The sequence below is a fragment of the Mobula hypostoma genome, chromosome X1, assembly GCF_963921235.1.
Source record: "Mobula hypostoma chromosome X1, sMobHyp1.1, whole genome shotgun sequence".
NCBI lineage: Eukaryota > Metazoa > Chordata > Chondrichthyes > Myliobatiformes > Myliobatidae > Mobula > Mobula hypostoma.
The window spans coordinates 63,850,448-63,869,356 of NC_086128.1; the positions used below are offsets into that span (position 1 = coordinate 63,850,448).

General features: G+C 59.4%; 1 protein-coding gene across 1 annotated transcript in view; it reads left to right on the forward strand.

Annotated features, from left to right (window-relative positions):
• The window catches only part of LOC134340209 (aggrecan core protein-like), a 166,713-nt gene that overhangs the window by 50,675 nt on the left and 97,129 nt on the right, over window positions 1-18,909 (forward strand). The window lies entirely within an intron of this gene.

Genomic DNA, 18,909 nt, shown 5'->3' on the forward strand with positions numbered 1-18,909 from the left:
TGTGGAGGGAGAGTAACTCCGTGTCTGACCCCGGGGGTGTGTGATGGGACGGTATGGAGGGAGATTCACTCTGTGTCTGATCCCGGGAGTGTGTGATGGGACGGTGCGGAGAGTGATTCACTCTGTGTTTGACCCCGGGAGAGTGTGATGGGACGGTGTGGAGGGAGATTCACTCTGTGTCTGACCCCGGGAGAGTGTGATGGGACGGTGCGGAGGGAGATTCGCGCTGTGTCTGACCCCGGGAGTGCGTGATGGGATGGTATGGAGGGAGATTCAGTAAGTGTCTGACCTCGGGAGTGTGTGATGGGACAGTGTGGAGGGAGAGTAACTCCGTGTCTGACCCCGGGGGTGTGTGATGGGTCGGTGTGGAGGGAGATTCACTCAGTGTCTGACCCCGGGAGTGTGTGATGGGACGGTGCGGAGGGATATTCACTCTGTGTCTGACCCCGGGAGTGTGTGATGGGACGGTGCGGAGGGAGATTCACTCTGTGTCTGACCCCGGGGGTGTGTGATGGGACGGTGCGGTTGAGATTCACTCTGTGTCTGACCCCGGGAGTGTGTGATGGGACGGTGCGGAGGGAGATTCACTCTGTGTCTGACCCCGGGAGTGTGTGATGGGACGGTGCGGAGGGAGATTCACTGTGTGTCTGACCCCGGGAGTGTGTGATGGGACGGTGTGGAGGGAGGTTCACTCTGTGTCTGACCCCGGGTGTGTGTGATGGGACGGTGTGAATGGAGATTCACTCTGTGTCTGATCCCGGGCGTGTGTGATGGGACGGTGGGTATGGAGATTCACTCTGTGTCTGATCCCGGGAGTGTGTGATGGGAAGGTGCGGAGGGATATTCACTCTGTGTCTGACCCCGGGTGTGTGTGATGGGACGGTGCGGTTGAGATTCACTCTGTGTCTAACCCCGGGAGTGTGTGATGGGACGGAGCGGAGGGAGATTCACTCTGTGTCTGACCCCGGGAGTGTGTGATGGGACGGTGCGGAGGGAGATTCACTGTGTGTCTGACCCCGGGAGTGTGTGATGGGACGGTGTGGAGGGAGGTTCACTCTGTGTCTGACCCCGGGTGTGTGTGATGGGACGGTGGGTATGGAGATTCACTCTGTGTCTGATCCCGGGAGTGTGTGATGGGACGGTGTGGAGGGAGATTCACTCGGTCACTGACCCCTGGAATGTGTGTGATGGGACGGTGGGTATGGAGATTCACTCTGTGTCTGATCCCGGGAGTGTGTGATGGGAAGGTGCGGAGGGAGATTCACTCTGCGTCTGACCCCGGGAGTGTGTGATGGGACGGTGCGGAGAGTGATTCACTCTGTGTTTGACCCCGGGAGTGCGTGATGGGATGGTATGGAGGGAGGTTCGGTAAGTGACTGACCCCGGGAGAGTGTGATGGGACGGTGTGGAGGGAGATTCACTCTGTGTCTGACCCCGGGAGAGTGTGATGGGACGGTGTGGAGGGAGATTCGCGCTGTGTCTGACCCCGGGAGTGCGTGATGGGATGGTATGGAGGGAGATTCAGTAAGTGTCTGACCTCGGGAGTGTGTGATGGGACGGTGTGGAGGGAGAGTAACTCCGTGTCTGACCCCGGGGGTGTGTGATGGGACGGTATGGAGGGAGATTCACTCTGTGTCTCATCCCGGGAGTGTGTGATGGGACGGTGTGGAGGGTGATTCACTCTGTGTTTGACCCCGGGAGTGCGTGATGGGATGGTATGGAGGGAGATTCAGTAAGTGTCTGACACCGCGAGCGTGTGATGGGTCGGTCCGGACGTATCTTCATTCAGCGTCTGACCACGGGAGTGTGTGATGGGTCGGTGTGGAGGGAGATTCACTCAGGGTCTGACCCCGGGAGTGTGTGATGGGACGGTGCGGAGGGATATTCACTCTGTGTCTGACCCCGGGAGTGTGTGATGGGACGGTGCGGAGGGAGATTCACTCTGTGTCTGACCCCGGGGGTGTGTGATGGGACGGTGTGGAGGGAGATTCACTCCGTGTCTGACCCCGGGGGTGTGTGATGGGACGGTGTGGAGGGAGATTCACTCTGTGTCTGACCCCGGGAGTGTGTGATGGGACGGTGCGGAGGGAGATTCACTCTGTGTCTGACCCAGGTAGTGTGTGATGGGACGGTGTGGAGGGAGATTCACTCTGTGTCTGACCCCGGGAGTGTGTGATGGGACGGTGCGGTTGAGATTCACTCTGTGTCTGACCCCGGGAGTGTGTGATGGGACTGTGCGGAGGGAGATTCACTCTGTGTCTGACCCCGGGAGTGTGTGATGGGACGGTGCGGAGGGAGATTCACTGTGTGTCTGACCCCGGGAGTGTGTGATGGGACGGTGTGGAGGGAGGTTCACTCTGTGTCTGACCCCGGGTGTGTGTGATGGGACGGTGTGAATGGAGATTCACTCTGTGTCTGATCCCGGGAGTGTGTGATGGGACGGTGGGTATGGAGATTCACTCTGTGTCTGATCCCGGGAGTGTGTGATGGGAAGGTGCGGAGGGATATTCACTCTGTGTCTGACCCCGGGTGTGTGTGATGGGACGGTGCGGTTGAGATTCACTCTGTGTCTAACCCCGGGAGTGTGTGATGGGACGGTGCGGAGGGAGATTCACTCTGTGTCTGACCCCGGGAGTGTGTGATGGGACGGTGCGGAGGGAGATTCACTGTGTGTCTGACCCCGGGAGTGTGTGATGGGACGGTGTGGAGGGAGGTTCACTCTGTGTCTGACCCCGGGTGTGTGTGATGGGACGGTGTGAATGGAGATTCACTCTGTATCTGATCCCGGGAGTGTGTGATGGGACGGTGGGTATGGAGATTCACTCTGTGTCTGATCCCGGGAGTGTGTGATGGGACGGTGTGGAGGGAGATTCACTCGGTGACTGACCCCGGGAATGTGTGTGATGGGACGGTGGGTATGGAGATTCACTCTGTGTCTGATCCCGGGAGTGTGTGATGGGAAGGTGCGGAGGGAGATTCACTCTGCGTCTGACCCCGGGAGTGTGTGATGGGACGGTGCGGAGGGAGATTTACTCTGCGTCTGACCCTGGGAGTGTGTGATGGGACGGTGTGGAGAGAGATTCACTGTGTGTCTGACCCCGGGAGTGTGTGATGGGACGGTGTGGAGGGAGAGTAACTCCGTGTCTGACCCCGGGGGTGTGTGATGGGACGGTATGGAGGGAGATTCACTCTGTGTCTGATCCCGGGAGTGTGTGATGGGACGGTGCGGAGGGACATTCACTCTGTGTCTGACCCCGGGAGTGTGTGATGGGACGGTGTGGAGAGAGATTCACTGTGTGTCTGACCCCGGGAGTGTGTGATGGGACGGTGTGGAGGTATATTCACTCTGTGTCTGACTCCGCGAGTGTGTGATGGGACGGTGGGCAGGGAGATTCACTCTGTGTCTGACCTCGGGAGTGTGTGATGGGACGGTGTGGAGGGAGAGTAACTCCGTGTCTGACCCCGGGGGTGTGTGATGGGACGGTATGGAGGGAGATTCACTCTGTGTCTGATCCCGGGAGTGTGTGATGGGACGGAGCGGAGGGTGATTCAATCTGTGTTTGACCCCGGGAGTGCGTGATGGGATGGTATGGAGGGAGATTCAGTAAGTGTCTGACCCCGGGTGTGTGTGATGGGACGGTGTGGAGGGAGATTCACTCTGTGTCTGACCCCGGGAGAGTGTGATAGGACGGTGTGGAGGGAGATTCACGCTGTGTCTGACACCGGGAGTGCGTGATGGGATGGTATGGAGGGAGATTCAGTAAGTGTCTGACCTTGGGAGTGTGTGATGGGACGGTGTGGAGGGAGAGTAACTCCGTGTCTGACCCCGGGGGTGTGTGATGGGACGGTATGGAGGGAGATTCACTCTGTGTCTGACCCCGGGAGAGTGTGATGGGACGGTGTGGAGGGAGATTCACGCTGTGTCTGACCCCGGGAGTGCGTGATGGGATGGTATGGAGGGAGATTCAGTAAGTGTCTGACCTTGGGAGTGTGTGATGGGACGGTGTGGAGGGAGAGTAACTCCGTGTCTGACCCCGGGGGTGTGTGATGGGACGGTATGGAGGGAGATTCACTCTGTGTCTGATCCCGGGAGTGTGTGATGGGACGGTGCGGAGGGTGATTCACTTTGTGTTTGACCCCGGGAGTGCGTGATGGGATGGTATGGAGGGAGATTCAGTAAGTGTCTGACCCCGCGAGCGTGTGATGGGTCGGTCCGGACGTATCTTCATTCAGCGTCTGACCACGGGAGTGTGTGATGGGTCGGTGTGGAGGGAGATTCACTCAGTGTCTGACCCCGGGAGTGTGTGATGGGACGGTGCGGAGGGATATTCACTCTGTGTCTGACCCCGGGAGTGTGTGATGGGACGGTGCGGAGGGAGATTCACTCTGTGTCTGACCCCGGGAGTGTGTGATGGGACGGTGCGAAGGGATATTCACTCTGTGTCTGACCCCGGGAGTGTGTGATGGGACGGTGTGGAGGGAGGTTCACTCTGTGTCTGACCCCGGGAGTGTGTGATAGGACGGTGTGGAGGGAGCCCCGTGTCTGACCCCGGGAGTGTGTGATGGGACGGTGCGGAGGGTGATTCTCTCTGTGTCTGACCCCGGGGGTGTGTGATGGGACGGTGTGGAGGGAGATTCACTCGGTGCATGACCCCGGGAATGTGTGTGATGGGACGGTGTGGAGGGAGGTTCACTCTGTTTCTGTCCCCGGGTGTGTGTGATGGGACGGTGTGGATGGAGATTCACTCTGTGTCTGATCCCGGGAGTGTGTGACGGGACGGTGGGTATGGAGATTCACTCTGTGTCTGATACCGGGAGTGTGTGATGGGACGGTGTGGAGGGATATTCACTCTGTGTCTGACTCCGCGAGTGTGTGATGGGACGGTGGGCAGTGAGATTCACTCTGTGTCTGACCTCGGGAGTGTGTGATGGGACGGTGTGGAGGGAGCGTAACTCCGTGTCTGACCCCGGGGGTGTGTGATGGGATGGTATGGAGGGAGATTCACTCTGTGTCTGATCCCGGGAGTGTGTGATGGGACGGTGCGGAGGGTGATTCACTCTGTGTTTGACCCCGGGAGTGCGTTATGGGATGGTATGGAGGGAGATTCAGTCAGTGTCTGACCCCGGGTGTGTGTGATGGGACGGTGTGGAGGGAGATTCACTCTGTGTTTGACCCCGGGAGAGTGTGATGGGACAGTGCGGAGGGAGATTCACGCTGTGTCTGACCCCGGGAGTGCGTGATGGGATGGTATGGAGGGAGATTCACTCAGTGTCTGACCCCGGGAGTGTGTGATGGGACGGTGCGGAGGGATATTCACTCTGTGTCTGACCCCGGGAGTGTGTGATGGGACGGTGCGGAGGGTGATTCACTCTGTGTCTGACCCCGGGAGTGTGTGATGGGACGGTGCGGAGGGAGATTCACTCTGTGTCTGACCCCGGGAGTGTGTGATGGGACGGTGTGGAGGGAGGTTCACTCTGTGTCTGACCCCGGGAGTGTGTGATGGGACGGTGTGGAGGGAGCCCCGTGTCTGACCCCGGGAGTGTGTGATGGGACGGTGCGGAGGGTGATTCACTCTGTGTCTGACCCCGGGGGTGTGTGATGGGACGGTGTGGAGTGAGATTCACTCGGTGCCTGACCCCGGGAATGTGTGTGATGGGACGGTGTGGAGGGAGGTTCACTCTGTGTCTGACCCCGGGTGTGTGTGATGGGAAGGTGTGGATGGAGGTTCACTCTGTGTCTGATCCCGGAAGTGTGTGATGGGACGGTGGGTATGGAGATTCACTCTGTGTCTGATCCCGGGAGTGTGTGTTGGGAAGGTGCGGAGGGAGATTCACTCTGCGTCTAACCCCGGGAGTGTGTGATGGGACGGTGCGGAGGGAGATTTACTCTGCGTCTGACCCTGGGAGTGTGTGATGGGACGGTGTGGAGGGAGGTTCACTCTGTGTCTGACCCCGGGAGTGTGTGATGGGACGGTGTGGAGGGAGATTCACTCTGTGTCTGACTCCGGGCGTGTGTGATGGGACGGTGTGGAGAGAGATTCACTGTGTGTCTGACCCCGGGAGTGTGTGATGGGACGGTGTGGAGGGATATTCACTCTGTGTCTGACTCCGCGAGTGTGTGATGGGACGGTGGGCAGGGAGATTCACTCTGTGTCTGACCTCGGGAGTGTGTGATGGGACGGTGTGGAGGGAGAGTAACTCCGTGTCTGACCCCGGGGGTGTGTGATGGGACGGTATGGAGGGAGATTCACTCTGTGTCTGATCCCGGGAGTGTGTGATGGGACGGTGCGGAGGGTGATTCACTCTGTGTTTGACCCCGGGAGTGCGTGATGGGATGGTATGGAGGGAGGTTCAGTAAATGTCTGACCCCGGGAGAGTGTGATGGGACGGTGTGGAGGGAGATTCACTCTGTGTCTGACCCCGGGAGAGTGTGATGGGACGGTGTGGAGGGAGATTCGCGCTGTGTCTGATCCCAGGAGTGTGTGATGGGACGGTGCGGAGGGTTATTCACTCTGTGTTTGACCCCGGGAGTGCGTGATGGGATGGTATGGAGGGAGATTCAGTAAGTGTCTGACCCCGCGAGCGTGTGATGGGTCGGTCCGGACGTATCTTCATTCAGCGTCTGACCACGGGAGTGTGTGATGGGTTGGTGTGGAGGGAGATTCACTCAGTGTCTGACCCCGGGAGTGTGTGATGGGACGGTGCGAAGGGATATTCACTCTGTGTCTGACCCCGGGAGTGTGTGATGGGACGGTGCGGAGGGAGATTCACTCTGTGTCTGACCCCGGGAGTGTGTGATGGGACGGTGCGGAGGGATATTCACTCTGTGTCTGACCCCGGGAGTGTGTGATGGGACGGTGCGGAGGGAGATTCACTCTGTGTCTGACCCCGGGAGTGTGTGATGGGACGGTGCGGAGGGAGATTCACTCTGTGTCTGACCCCGGGAGTGTGTGATGGGACGGTGTGGAGGGACATTCACTCTGTGTCTGACCCCGGAAGTGTGTGATAGGACGGTGTGGAGGGAGCCCCGTGTCTGACCCCGGGAGTGTGTGATGGGACGGTGCGGAGGGTGATTCACTCTGTGTCAGACCCCGGGTGTGTGTGATGGGACGGTGTGGAGGGAGATTCACTCGGTGCCTGACGCCGGGAATGTGTGTGATGGGACAGTGTGGAGGGAGGTTCACTCTGTGTCTGACCCCGGGTGTGTTTGATGGGACGGTGTGGATGGAGATTCTCTCTGTGTCTGATCCCGGGAGTGTGTGATGGGACGGTGGGTATGGAGATTCACTCTGTGTCTGATCCCGGGAGTGTGTGATGGGAAGGTGCGGAGGGAGATTCACTCTGCGTCTGACCCCGGGAGTGTGTGATGGGACGGTGCGGAGGGAGATTTACTCTGCGTCTGACCCTGGGAGTGTGTGATGGGACGGTGTGGAGGGAGGTTCACTCTGTGTCTGACCCCGGGAGTGTGTGATGGGACGGTGCGGAGGGTGATTCACTCTGTGTCTGACCCCGGGAGTGTGTGATGGGACGGTGTGGAGGGAGGTTCACTCTGTGTCTTACCCCGGGAGTGTGTGATGGGACGGTGCGGAGGGATATTCACTCTGTGTCTGACCCCGGGAGTGTGTGATGGGACGGTGCGGAGGGAGATTCACTCTGTGTCTGACCCCGGGAGTGTGTGATGGGACGGTGCGGAGGGAGATTCACTCTGTGTCTGACCCCGGGAGTGTGTGATGGGACGGTGTGGAGGGAGGTTCACTCTGTGTCTGACCCCGGGAGTGTGTGATGGGACGGTGCGGAGGGAGATTCACTCTGTGTCTGACCCCGGGAGTGTGTGATAGGACGGTGTGGAGGGAGCCCCGTGTCTGACCCCGGGAGTGTGTGATGGGACGGTGCGGAGGGTGATTCACTCTGTGTCAGACCCCGGGTGTGTGTGATGGGACGGAGTGGAGGGAGATTCACTCGGTGCCTGACCCCGGGAATGTGTGTGATGGGACGGTGTGGAGGGAGGTTCACTCTGTGTCTGACCCCGGGTGTGTGTGATGGGACGGTGTGGATGGAGATTCTCTCTGTGTCTGATCCCGGGAGTGTGTGATGGGACGGTGGGTATGGAGATTCACTCTGTGTCTGATCCCGGGAGTGTGTGATGGGAAGGTGCGGAGGGAGATTCACTCTGCGTCTGACCCCGGGAGTGTGTGATGGGACGGTGCGGAGGGAGATTTACTCTGCGTCTGACCCTGGGAGAGTGTGATGGGACGGTGTGGAGGGAGGTTCACTCTGTGTCTGACCCCGGGAGTGTGTGATGGGACGGTGTGGAGGGAGATTCACTCTGTGTCTGACTCCGGGCGTGTGTGATGGGACGGGATGGAGGGAGATTCACTCTGTGTCTGACTCCGCGAGTGTGTGATGGGACGGTGGGCAGGGAGATTCACTCTGTTTTTGACCCCGGGAGTGCGTGATGGGGTGGTATGGAGGGAGATTCAGTAAGTGTCTGACCCCGGGTGTGTGTGATGGGACGGTGTGGAGGGAGATTCACTCTGTGTCTGACCCCGGGTGTGTGTGATGGGACGGTGTGGATGGAGATTCACTCTGTGTCTGATCCCGGGAGTGTGTGACGGGACGGTGGGTATGGAGATTCACTCTGTGTCTGATACCGGGAGTGTGTGATGGGACGGTGTGGAGGGATATTCACTCTGTGTCTGACTCCGCGAGTGTGTGATGGGACGGTGGGCAGTGAGATTCACTCTGTGTCTGACCTCGGGAGTGTGTGATGGGACGGTGTGGAGGGAGCGTAACTCCGTGTCTGACCCCGGGGGTGTGTGATGGGATGGTATGGAGGGAGATTCACTCTGTGTCTGATCCCGGGAGTGTGTGATGGGACGGTGCGGAGGGTGATTCACTCTGTGTTTGACCCCGGGAGTGCGTTATGGGATGGTATGGAGGGAGATTCAGTCAGTGTCTGACCCCGGGTGTGTGTGATGGGACGGTGTGGAGGGAGATTCACTCTGTGTTTGACCCCGGGAGAGTGTGATGGGACAGTGCGGAGGGAGATTCACGCTGTGTCTGACCCCGGGAGTGCGTGATGGGATGGTATGGAGGGAGATTCACTCAGTGTCTGACCCCGGGAGTGTGTGATGGGACGGTGCGGAGGGATATTCACTCTGTGTCTGACCCCGGGAGTGTGTGATGGGACGGTGCGGAGGGTGATTCACTCTGTGTCTGACCCCGGGAGTGTGTGATGGGACGGTGCGGAGGGAGATTCACTCTGTGTCTGACCCCGGGAGTGTGTGATGGGACGGTGTGGAGGGAGGTTCACTCTGTGTCTGACCCCGGGAGTGTGTGATGGGACGGTGTGGAGGGAGCCCCGTGTCTGACCCCGGGAGTGTGTGATGGGACGGTGCGGAGGGTGATTCACTCTGTGTCTGACCCCGGGGGTGTGTGATGGGACGGTGTGGAGTGAGATTCACTCGGTGCCTGACCCCGGGAATGTGTGTGATGGGACGGTGTGGAGGGAGGTTCACTCTGTGTCTGACCCCGGGTGTGTGTGATGGGAAGGTGTGGATGGAGGTTCACTCTGTGTCTGATCCCGGAAGTGTGTGATGGGACGGTGGGTATGGAGATTCACTCTGTGTCTGATCCCGGGAGTGTGTGTTGGGAAGGTGCGGAGGGAGATTCACTCTGCGTCTAACCCCGGGAGTGTGTGATGGGACGGTGCGGAGGGAGATTTACTCTGCGTCTGACCCTGGGAGTGTGTGATGGGACGGTGTGGAGGGAGGTTCACTCTGTGTCTGACCCCGGGAGTGTGTGATGTGACGGTGTGGAGGGAGATTCACTCTGTGTCTGACTCCGGGCGTGTGTGATGGGACGGTGTGGAGAGAGATTCACTGTGTGTCTGACCCCGGGAGTGTGTGATGGGACGGTGTGGAGGGATATTCACTCTGTGTCTGACTCCGCGAGTGTGTGATGGGACGGTGGGCAGGGAGATTCACTCTGTGTCTGACCTCGGGAGTGTGTGATGGGACGGTGTGGAGGGAGAGTAACTCCGTGTCTGACCCCGGGGGTGTGTGATGGGACGGTATGGAGGGAGATTCACTCTGTGTCTGATCCCGGGAGTGTGTGATGGGACGGTGCGGAGGGTGATTCACTCTGTGTTTGACCCCGGGAGTGCGTGATGGGATGGTATGGAGGGAGGTTCAGTATATGTCTGACCCCGGGAGTGTGTGATGGGACGGTGTGGAGGGAGATTCACTCTGTGTCTGACCCCGGGAGAGTGTGATGGGACGGTGTGGAGGGAGATTCGCGCTGTGTCTGATCCCAGGAGTGTGTGATGGGACGGTGCGGAGGGTTATTCACTCTGTGTTTGACCCCGGGAGTGCGTGATGGGATGGTATGGAGGGAGATTCAGTAAGTGTCTGACCCCGCGAGCGTGTGATGGGTCGGTCCGGACGTATCTTCATTCAGCGTCTGACCACGGGAGTGTGTGATGGGTTGGTGTGGAGGGAGATTCACTCAGTGTCTGACCCCGGGAGTGTGTGATGGGACGGTGCGAAGGGATATTCACTCTGTGTCTGACCCCGGGAGTGTGTGATGGGACGGTGCGGAGGGAGATTCACTCTGTGTCTGACCCCGGGAGTGTGTGATGGGACGGTGAGGAGGGATATTCACTCTGTGTCTGACCCCGGGAGTGTGTGATGGGACGGTGCGGAGGGAGATTCACTCTGTGTCTGACCCCGGGAGTGTGTGATGGGACGGTGCGGAGGGAGATTCACTCTGTGTCTGACCCCGGGAGTGTGTGATGGGACGGTGTGGAGGGACATTCACTCTGTGTCTGACCCCGGGAGTGTGTGATAGGACGGTGTGGAGGGAGCCCCGTGTCTGACCCCGGGAGTGTGTGATGGGACGGTGCGGAGGGTGATTCACTCTGTGTCAGACCCCGGGTGTGTGTGATGGGACGGTGTGGAGGGAGATTCACTCGGTGCCTGACGCCGGGAATGTGTGTGATGGGACAGTGTGGAGGGAGGTTCACTCTGTGTCTGACCCCGGGTGTGTTTGATGGGACGGTGTGGATGGAGATTCTCTCTGTGTCTGATCCCGGGAGTGTGTGATGGGACGGTGGGTATGGAGATTCTCTCTGTGTCTGATCCCGGGAGTGTGTGATGGGAAGGTGCGGAGGGAGATTCACTCTGCGTCTGACCCCGGGAGTGTGTGATGGGACGGTGCGGAGGGAGATTTACTCTGCGTCTGACCCTGGGAGTGTGTGATGGGACGGTGTGGAGGGAGGTTCACTCTGTGTCTGACCCCGGGAGTGTGTGATGGGACGGTGCGGAGGGTGATTCACTCTGTGTCTGACCCCGGGAGTGTGTGATGGGACGGTGTGGAGGGAGGTTCACTCTGTGTCTTACCCCGGGAGTGTGTGATGGGACGGTGCGGAGGGATATTCACTCTGTGTCTGACCCCGGGAGTGTGTGATGGGACGGTGCGGAGGGAGATTCACTCTGTGTCTGACCCCGGGAGTGTGTGATGGGACGGTGCGGAGGGAGATTCACTCTGTGTCTGACCCCGGGAGTGTGTGATGGGACGGTGTGGAGGGAGGTTCACTCTGTGTCTGACCCCCGGAGTGTGTGATGGGACGGTGCGGAGGGAGATTCACTCTGTGTCTGACCCCGGGAGTGTGTGATAGGACGGTGTGGAGGGAGCCCCGTGTCTGACCCCGGGAGTGTGTGATGGGACGGTGCGGAGGGTGATTCACTCTGTGTCAGACCCCGGGTGTGTGTGATGGGACGGAGTGGAGGGAGATTCACTCGGTGCCTGACCCCGGGAATGTGTGTGATGGGACGGTGTGGAGGGAGGTTCACTCTGTGTCTGACCCCGGGTGTGTGTGATGGGACGGTGTGGATGGAGATTCTCTCTGTGTCTGATCCCGGGAGTGTGTGATGGGACGGTGGGTATGGAGATTCACTCTGTGTCTGATCCCGGGAGTGTGTGATGGGAAGGTGCGGAGGGAGATTCACTCTGCGTCTGACCCCGGGAGTGTGTGATGGGACGGTGCGGAGGGAGATTTACTCTGCGTCTGACCCTGGGAGTGTGTGATGGGACGGTGTGGAGGGAGGTTCACTCTGTGTCTGACCCCGGGAGTGTGTGATGGGACGGTGTGGAGGGAGATTCACTCTGTGTCTGACTCCGGGCGTGTGTGATGGGACGGGATGGAGGGATATTCACTCTGTGTCTGACTCCGCGAGTGTGTGATGGGACGGTGGGCAGGGAGATTCACTCTGTTTTTGACCCCGGGAGTGCGTGATGGGATGGTATGGAGGGAGATTCAGTAAGTGTCTGACCCCGGGTGTGTGTGATGGGACGGTGTGGAGGGAGATTCACTCTGTGTCTGACCCCGGGAGTGCGTGATGGGATGGTATGGAGGGAGATTCAGTAAGTGTCTGATCCCGGGAGTGTGTGATGGGATGGTGTGGACGGAGATTCACTCTGTGTCTGACCCCGGGAGTGTGTGATAGGACGGTGTGGAGGGAGCCCCGTGTCTGACCCTGGGAGTGTGTGATGGGACGGTGCGGAGGGTGATTCACTCTGTGTCTGACCCCGGGGGTGTGTGATGGGACGGTGTGGAGGGAGATTCACTCGGTGCCTGACCCCGGGAATGTGTGTGATGGGACGGTGTGGAGGGAGATTCACCCCGTGTCTGACCCCGGGTGTGTGTGATGGGACGGTGTGGATGGAGATTCACTCTGTGTCTGATCCCGGGAGTGTGTGATCGGAAGGTGCGGAGGGAGATTCACTCTGTGTCTGATCCCGGGAGTGTGTGATGGGAAGGTGCGGAGGGAGATTCACTCTGCGTCTGACCCCGGTAGTGTGTGATGGGACGGTGTGGAGAGAGATTCACTGTGTGTCTGACCCCGGGAGTGTGTGATGGGACGGTGTGGAGGGATATTCACTCTGTGTCTGACTCCGCGAGTGTGTGATGGGACGGTGGGCAGGGAGATTCACTCTGTGTTTGACCCCGGGAGTGCGTGATGGGACGGTATGGAGGGAGATTCAGTAAGTGTCTGACCCCGGGTGTGTGTGATGGGACGGTGTGGAGGGAGATTCACTCTGTGTCTGACCCCGGGAGTGCGTGATGGGATGGTATGGAGGGAGATTCAGTAAGTGTCTGACCCCGGGAGTGTGTGATGGGACGGTGCGGAGGGAGATTCACTCTGTGTCTGACCCCGGGAGTGTGTGATGGGACGGTGTGGAGGGAGATTCACTCTGTGTCTGACCCCGGGTGTGTGTGATGGGACGGTGTGGAGGGAGATTCACTCTGTGTCTGACCCCGGGAGTGCGTGATGGGATGGTATGGAGGGAGATTCAGTAAGTGTCTGACCCCGGGTGTGTGTGATGGGACGGTGTGGAGGGAGATTCACTCTGTATCTGACCCCGGGAGTGCGTGATGGGATGGTATGGAGGGAGATTCAGTAAGTGTCTGACCCCGGGAGTGTGTGATGGGACTGTGCGGAGGGAGATTCACTCTGTGTCTGACCCCGGGAGTGTGTGATGGGACGGTGTGGAGGGAGATTCACTCTGTGTCTGACCCCGGGTGTGTGTGATGGGACGGTGTGGAGGGAGATTCACTCTGTGTCTGACCCCGGGAGTGCGTGATGGGATGGTATGGAGGGAGATTCAGTAAGTGTCTGACCTCGGGAGTGTGTGATGGCACGGTGTGGAGGGAGAGTAACTCCGTGTCTGACCCCGGGGGTGTGTGATGGGACGGTATGGAGGGAGATTTACTCTGTGTCTGATCCCGGGAGTGTGTGATGGGACGGTGCGGAGGGTGATTCACTCTGTGTTTGACCCCGGGAGTGCGTGATGGGATGGTATGGAGGGAGATTCAGTAAGTGTCTGACCCCGCGAGCGTGTGATGGGTCGGTCCGGACGTATCTTCATTCAGCGTCTGACCACGGGAGTGTGTGATGGGTCGGTGTGGAGGGAGATTCACTCTGTGTCTGACCCCGGGAGTGTGTGATGGGACGTTGCGGAGGGAGATTCACTCTGTGTCTGACCCCGGGAGTGTGTGATGGGACGGTGTGGAGGGAGATTCACTCTGTGTCTGACCCCGGGAGTGTGTGATGGGACGGTGTGGAGGGAGCCCCGTGTCTGACCCCGGGAGTGTGTGATGGGACGGTGCGGAGGGTGATTCACTCTGTGTCTGACCCCGGGGGTGTGTGATGGGACGGTGTGGAGGGAGATTCACTCGGTGCCTGACCCCGGGAATGTGTGTGATGGGACGGTGTGGAGGGAGGTTCACTCTGTGTCTGACCCCGGGTGTGTGTGATGGGACGGTGTGGATGGAGATTCACTGTGTCTGATCCCGGGAGTGTGTGATGGGACGGTGGGTATGGAGATTCACTCTGTGTCTGATCCCGGGAGTGAGTGATGGGACGGTGTGGAGGGAGATTCACTCTGCGTCTGATCCCGGGAGTGTGTGATGGGACGGTGCGGAGGGAGATTTAGTCTGCGTCTGACCCTGGGAGTGTGTGATGGGATGGTGTGGAGGGAGGTTCACTCTGTGTCTGACCCCGGGAGTGTGTGATGGGACGGTGTGGAGGGAGGTTCACTCTGTGTCTGACTCCGGGCGTGTGTGATGGGACGGTGTGGAGAGAGATTCACTGTGTGTCTGACCCCGGGAGTGTGTGATTGGACGGTGCGGAGGGAGATTCACTTCGTGTCTGACCCCGGGAGTGTGTGATGGGACGGTGTGGAGGGAGATTCACTCTGCGTCTGACCCCGGGAGTGTGTGATGGGACGGTGCGGAGGGAGATTTACTCTGCGTCTGACCCTGTGAGTCTGTGATGGGACGGTGCGGAGGGAGATTCACTCTGTGTCTGACCCTGGGAGTGTGTGATGGGACGGTGTGGAGGGAGGTTCACTCTGTGTCTGACCCCGGGAGTGTGTGATGGGATGGTGTGGCGGGAGGTTCACTCTGTGTCTGACTCCGGGCGTGTGTGATGGGACGGTGTGGAGTGAGATTCACTGTGTGTCTGACCCCGGGTGTGTGTGATGGGACGGTGTGGAGGGATATTCACTCTGTGTCTGACTCCGCGAGCGTGTGATGGGACGGTGGGCAGGGAGATTCACTCTGTGTGTGACCTCGGGAGTGTGTGATGGGACGGTGCCGAGGGTGATTCACTCTGTGTTTGACCCCGGGAGTGCGTGATGGGATGGTGTGGAGGGAGATTCCCTCGGTGCCTGACCCCGGGAATGTGTGTGATGGGACGGTGTGGAGGGAGGTTCATTCTGTGTCTGACCCCGGGTGTGTGTGATGGGACGGTGTGGAGGGAGATTCGCTCCGTGTCTGACCCCGGGAGTGTGCGACGGGACGGTGCGGAGGGAGATTCACTCTGTGTCTGACCCCGGGAGTGTGTGATGGGACGGTGTGGAGGGAGATTCACTCTGTGTCTGACCCCGGGAGTGTGTGATGGGACGGTGTGGAGGGAGATTCGCTCTCTGTCTGACCCCGGGAGTGTGTGATGGGACGGTGTGGATGGAGATTCACTCTGTGTCTGACTCCGGGCGTGTGTGATGGGACGGTGTGGAGAGAGATTCACTGTGTGTCTGACCCCGGGAGTGTGTGATGGGACGGTGTGGAGGGATATTCACTCTGTGTCTGACTCCGCGAGTGTGTGATGGGACGGTGGGCAGGGAGATTCACTCTGTGTCTGACCTCGGGAGTGTGTGATGCGACGGTGTGGAGGGAGAGTAACTCCGTGTCTGACCCCGGGGGTGTGTGATGGGACGGTGTGGAGGGAGATTCACCCCGTGTCTGACCCCGGTAGTGTGTGATGGGACGGTGTGAAGGGAGATTCACTCTGTGTCTGATCCCGGGAGTGTGTGATGGGACGGTGCGGAGGGTGATTCACTCTGTGTCTGACCCCGGGAGTGTGTGATGGGACGGTGCGGAGGGAGATTCAGTAAGTGTCTGACCCCGGGAGTGCGTGATGGGATGGTATGGAGGGAGATTCAGTAAGTGTCTGACCTCGGGAGTGTGTGATGGGACGGTGTGGAGGGAGATTCACTCTGTGTCTGACCCCGGGAGTGTGTGATGGGACGGTGTGGAGGGAGATTCACTCTGTGTTTGACCCCGGGAGTGCGTGATGGGATGGTATGGAGGGAGATTCAGTAAGTGTCTGACCCCGCGAGCGTGTGATGAGTCGGTCCGGACGTATCTTCATTCAGCGTCTGACCACGGGAGTGTGTGATGGGTCGGTGTGGAGGGAGATTCACTCAGTGTCTGACCCCGGGAGTGTGTGATGGGACGGTGCGGAGGGATATTCACTCTGTGTCTGACCCCGGGAGTGTGTGATGGGACGGTGTGGAGGGAGATTCACTCTGTGTCTGACCCCGGGAGTGTGTGATGGGACGGTGCGGAGGGATATTCACTCTGTGTCTGACCCCGGGAGTGTGTGATGGGACGGTGGGGAGGGAGATTCGCTCTGTGTCTGACCCCGGGAGTGTGTGATGGGACGGTGGGGAGGGAGATTCACTCAGTGTCTGACCCCGGGAGTGTGTGATGGGACGGTGCGGAGGGAGATTCACTCAGTGTCTGACCCCGGGAGTGTGTGATGGGACGGTGCGGAGGGAGATTCACTCTGTGTCTGACCCCGGGAGTGTGTGATGGGACGGTGCGGAGTGATATTCACTTTGTGTCTGACCCCGGGAGTGTGTGATGGGACGGTGTGGAGGGAGGTTCACTCTGTGTCTGACCCCGGGAGTGTGTGATGGGACGGTGTGGAGGGAGATTCACTCTGTGTCTGACCCCGGGAGTGTGTGATAGGACGGTGTGGAGGGAGCCCCGTGTCTGACCCCGGGAGTGTGTGATGGGACGGTGCGGAGGGTGATTCACTCTGTGTCTGACCCCGGGGGTGTGTGATGGGACGGTGTGGAGGGAGATTCACTCGGTGCCTGACCCCGGGAATGTGTGTGATGGGACGGTGTGGAGGGAGGTTCACTCTGTGTCTGACCCCGGGTGTGTGTGATGGGACGGTGTGGATGGAGATTCACTCTGTGTCTGATCCCGGGAGTGTGTGATGGGAAGGTGCGGAGGGAGATTTACTCTGCGTCTGACCCTGGGAGTCTGTGATGGGACGGTGCGGAGGGAGATTCACTCTGTTTCTGACCCCGGGAGTGTGTGATGGGACGGTGTGGTGGGAGGTTCACTCTGTGTCTGACTCCGGGCGTGTGTGATGGGACGGTGTGGAGAGAGATTCACTGTGTGTCTGACCCCGGGAGTGTGTGATGGGACGGTGCGGAGGGAGATTCACTCCGTGTCTGACCCCGGGAGTGTGTGATGGGACGGTGTGGAGGGAGATTCACTCTGCGTCTGACCCCGGGAGTGTGTGATGGGACGGTGCGGAGGGAGATTTACTCTGCGTCTGACCCTGGGAGTCTGTGATGGGACGGTGCGGTGGGAGATTCACTCTGTGTCTGACCCTGGGAGTGTGTGATGGGACGGTGTGGAGGGAGGTTCACTCTGTGTCTGACCCCGGGAGTGTGTGATGGGACGGTGTGGAGAGAGATTCACTGTGTGTCTGACCCCGGGAGTGTGTGATGGGACGGTGTGGAGGGATATTCACTCTGTGTCTGACTCCGCGAGCGTGTGATGGGACGGTGGGCAGGGAGATTCACTCTGTGTGTGACCTCGGGAGTGTGTGATGGGACGGTGCCGAGGGTGATTCACTCTGTGTTTGACCCCGGGAGTGCGTGATGGGATGGTGTGGAGGGAGATTCACTCTGTGTCTGACCCCGGGAGAGTGTGATGGGACGGTGTGGAGGGAGATTCACGCTGTGTCTGACCCCGGGCGTGCGTGATGGGATGGGATGGAGGGAGATTCAGTAAGTGTCTGACCTCGGGAGTGTGTGATGGGACGGTGTGGAGGGAGAGTAACTCCGTGTCTGACCCCGGGGGTGTGTGATGGGACGGTATGGAGGGAGATTCATTCTGTGTCTGACCCCGGGAGTGTGTGATGGGATGGTATGGAGGGAGATTCAGTAAGTGTCTGACCCCGCGAGCGTGTGATGGGTCGGTCCGGACGTATCTTCATTCAGCGTCTGACCACGGGAGTGTGTGATGGGTCGGTGTGGAGGGAGATTCACTCAGTGTCTGACCCCGGGAGTGTGTGATGGGATGGGCTGGAGGGATATTCACTCTGTGTCTGACCCCGGGAGTGTGTGATGGGACGGTGTGGTGGGAGATTCACTCTGTGTCTGACCCCGGGAGTGTGTGATGGGATGGTGTGGTGGGAGATTCACTCTGTGTCTGACCCTGGGAGTGTGTGATGGGACGGTGTGGTGGGAGATTCACTCTGTGTCTGTCCCCGGGAGTGTGTGATGGGATGGTGTGGTGGGTGATTCACTCTGTGTCTGACCCCGGGAGTGTGTGATGGGATGGTGTGGTGGGAGATTCACTCTGTGTCTGACCCCGGGAGTGTGTGATGGGATGGTGTGGTGGGAGATTCACTCTGTGTCTGACCCCGGGAGTGTGTGATGGGACGGTGCGGAGGGAGATTCACTCTGTGTCTGACCCCGGGTGTGTGTGATGGGACGGTGTGGAGGGAGATTCACTCTGTGTCTGACCCCGGGAGTGTGTGATGGGACGGTGTGGAGTGAGGTTCACTCTGTGTCTGACCCCGGGTGTGTGTGATGGGATGGACTGGAGGGAGCCCCGTGTCTGACCCCGGGAGTGTGTGATGGGACGGTGCGGAGGGTGATTCACTCTGTGTCTGACCCCGGGGGTGTGTGATGGGACGGTGTGGAGGGAGATTCCCTCGGTGCCTGACCCCGGGAATGTGTGTGATGGGACGGTGTGGAGGGAGGTTCACTCTGTGTCTGACCCCGGGTGTGTGTGATGGGACGGTGTGGAGGGAGATT